Source organism: Lynx canadensis, chromosome B3 (assembly GCF_007474595.2).
Source record: "Lynx canadensis isolate LIC74 chromosome B3, mLynCan4.pri.v2, whole genome shotgun sequence".
Taxonomy (NCBI): domain Eukaryota; kingdom Metazoa; phylum Chordata; class Mammalia; order Carnivora; family Felidae; genus Lynx; species Lynx canadensis.
This window is the reverse complement of record NC_044308.2, coordinates 105,119,787-105,123,675: the sequence shown is the minus strand read 5'-3', so window position 1 is coordinate 105,123,675 and position 3,889 is coordinate 105,119,787.

Below are 3,889 nucleotides of genomic sequence, written 5' to 3'. Positions count from 1 at the left end.
GCGTGTCCTGAGGAAAGGGGCGGGGGGGGGGGAGCGAGCGAGGACTATCCCCTGGAGAAACAAACATGCCGTGAGAAACGTTTCTTTCCGTGTTGGGATCTACACTGACGGTGCCTCTTCAAGGTTTCTTCCATTGTTCCTGGGACTGTGCTTGGGATCCATCCATCCAATTGGGTGGAAATTAGGAAGTTAGCATTCTGTTAAAGGTGAGGCACTTTGGGCCAGAAGCACAAAAGAACGGAGGTGTGAAAATTCGGAGAGGCAGTTCGGTATCTGGGGAGGCAGGATCTCCGCCTTCTTCACTGAGAAGTTTGACCGCATCAGCAGAAAGCACGCGGGCGGGACAGCCGGCAGGAGGCAGGTTCCCGGAGCTCCCGGATCCCGCCGGGAGGGGAACGAGCCGCGTTTCACCGAAGGCAACCCCACCCGGAGCACCTGGCCCCTACCTCCGCATGTTATCCACCGGCTTTCCTCCTACTTAAACGACCAATTTATCCCTCTCCCCACCCCCCCGCCCCAACAAACAAACGTGCTGTTATTTATCTTAAAACAGAGTAAAAATTGACCTAATTTTCCCGCAGGTTACCGTTCTATTTCTCTGCAGTCTTCCGTGCTCACCCTTCTTCTCCCATCTCTTAATGCTGACAATCCCCTTCAAATAATAATAATAATAATAATAATAAAATAAATAAAATATTTGGCTTCATACACATTGCATGGAGGGATGTGGGGTGTCTGTTAAGAGGGTATTAGAAAGAACCTATTATAGGATCTGGGCTTTACTTGGGTAATATTGCAGGGGTGGGGAGTCCTAACAAGTGAGGGCCCCTTCTGGATTGGGTGTTCTCAAGGGCAATTCTATGTTGTTAATAAAACCTATCTATAGGGAAAGCAGACCACAGGAGAGATAAAAGCTGAAATTGACACTCAGGTGGCAAGAGGATGTTTGCTGTTTCCAGTTGGAGAGTGGCCAATTTGTCTAAAGTGGATATTCTGTGAGATGACAAGGGTAAGTGCAGGCCTCCTGCACTTCTGACCAGGTGACCATCAGCCGGGGAGTCTCACAATCCTCCAGGTTGATTACTTCCCAGAATGGCTCACAGAACTCAGGAAAACAGTTTGCTTATTCCTGGTTTATTTTGAAGGCTACAACTCGGAACAACCATGTTGAAGAGGTGCATAAGGCAAGGTATGGATGGGAAAGCTCAGACCTTCCATACTGTCTCCCAGCTCATCATCCTGGCAGTATGTGGATGTGTTCACCATCCTGGGAGTTCTCTGAACCCTGTAGGTTAGGGATTATTAATGGAGGTTTCATGAGGTAGGCATGATTTCCTGTCCCTCTCCTCTCCCTAGAAGACATGGTGTATTTGCATGTGTATGTGAAAATTCTAAGCTTCTAATCATGGCTTGGAGATTTCTGGTGACCAGCCCTCATTCTGAAGTGATCCAGAAGCCCTCCAAGAATTGCCTATTTAGGAAAAAAAGACACTCCTATTAACCAAAGAAATTCTTAGGCATTTGGTGTAATGCTCCTAACACCCCCATCACACAGGAAATTACAAGGGTTTTAGGATCTCTGTGTCAGCAACCATGGGCAGAGGCCTAATATAAATTTACACCTGCCTAATTTCTTTCTTCAAATAATAAATGAGCCCAACCACTGTTCTCATCGGCAACTAGCCCACCACCCGTTTTACCCTACATTGTTTTCCCCAGAACTGCTCTTACCTTCTAACTTACTGTGTTAGTATCTGATTCTTTACTTTCTCTACCCCTTGGAACGACAGCTTTTTGTCCTTGCTCACTAATGTAACTCAAGCGCCTAAATTAGCTTCCGGCAGATGTTCAATAAATATATGCTGAACTGCTGAATTAAGGAGGGTGTATTCATTTCCTAGGGCTGCTATCCCCAACTATCACAACTGGTGGCTTAAAATGGAAATGAACCTGCTGTAGGCTTCTTTCTCCTAGCTTTCTGGTGTCACCAGCAACCCCTGGTGGTCCTGGACTTGTGGGGGCAGAGCTCAATTTCTGCCTTGGTTAATACCTGTTTTCTCCTTGTGTATCTGTCTCATGGCATTTCCCTCATCTTATAAGGATACCAGTCATATGGCATTGGCGTCTACCAAAATGACATCTTAATTTGATTGCATCTGCAAAGACTCTGTTTCCAAGTAAGGTCATCATATTCAGAGATACTGGAGGTTAGGACTTCAACGTTACTTTTCTGCGGCACACTATTCAACACCTAACAGGGGGCTCCATTCTTTAAACTCAACTGGTAGGTGTCTATCACTTTATAGCCAGATACCTATAAAGCTCTATTTCAGTCAGAGATCTTATTTTTCATATTATTCAGTGTTGAAAACTTCTCGTAAATAACTCAAATTCAATAAAATTTTAAAAATTAAGTTTACTACAAAAAAGATAACGTTAATACAGTAGTGAATCCATGGGGCACGTGGGTGGCTCAGTCAGCTGAGCGTCCGATTCTTGATTTCAGCTCAGGTCACCATCTTGCAGTTTGTGGGTCCAAGCCCCGCATTGGGTTCTGCACTGTCAGCATGGAGCCTGCTTGGGATTTTCTCTCCCTCTGTCTCTCTGCCCCGCCCTCCCTCTTGCTGTCTTGTTAAAAAAAAAAAAAAAAAAAAAAAAGAAACTTAAAATAATCAACAGCGAATCCATACTATTAACAACTAATGGTATACCTACTCCTGGCAATCCCACTGAGAGGTTTCAAAGCTAAGAAATAAAGGGGCTTTGTCTCATGAAGTTTATATTCCAGAAAAGAAGGAAGATAAAACCTGTGTAAGGTGAAAGTTCTATGTGCATTGGTTACAGAGATGTGCTTCTGGGGAAGATGACTACTTTTGGGGAAAGGGTGCTGTGGAAGAGTGGCAGGTCCAGAGGATAAAATAATCTCACTTTTCAGAATGAATCCATTAGGAAACTGGATGGCAAAATTGATCTTTCATAGTTTTATCTGCTGCTTTTAATATGGTTTTCAAGTTCTTCATGACCTCATCCTAAATTATAATTAGCAATGCCTCATCTCCATGCCAAATGTTTTAAGGCTTTGTGTAGAGAATTCAGTTCACATAGACTAAAATAACTCCAGTTAAAATTCTATTCATCCTTCAGGAACAAGGGCAACAGCCTCCTCTATGAAGCTTCCTTCAATTCTCTGGTCAGGATTATCTACATCAGTAACAAGAAACCAATACCCTTATGGCTGCTACCACATTCTGTCTGTCATCAGTTTGCACCATCCACTTCTATTAACCTGACAACCTCCTAAGGGCAAAGGCTCAGGTCTCATTATTGCAGCATTTACAGTGTCTAAAACCACTAGATGCAAAGTGGACAGACCAATAAATACTGAACGAATCTTAGTCTTGTGCTACTTAGTCTTGTGCTACTAGTCTTGTGGTGATGAAGTATAGCTAGAAGTATTTTTAAAACACACACACACACACACACACACACACACACACACACACACACACACTTTCCTATTCTTCATGCCAGGAACCAGCTCTTTCAAGTATCAGCTGGAGCTGGTATCTTCACACAAAAAGCATATGACAAAACTAGGAAGCACCCAGAAAAGGACAATCAAAATTATTAAACTATGAGTAAGAATGGACATGGGATATATACACCAGGAAATGTATCAACTCCTACTCTGGCTTAAGAAATATGAGTACATTCTTAAGAAATAGGTGTATACGTATTTTCACAGCCACGTGGAAAGAATAAAAATTTCAGTAAGAAGTAGTTTGTTAAAGACAAACGAAGATGAACAAAGATAAAAATTAAACAATGACTCAGTACGTATTTGCAAGCACCCCTATCCTGAGAAGATAAAAAGCACAAGAGATTAAAA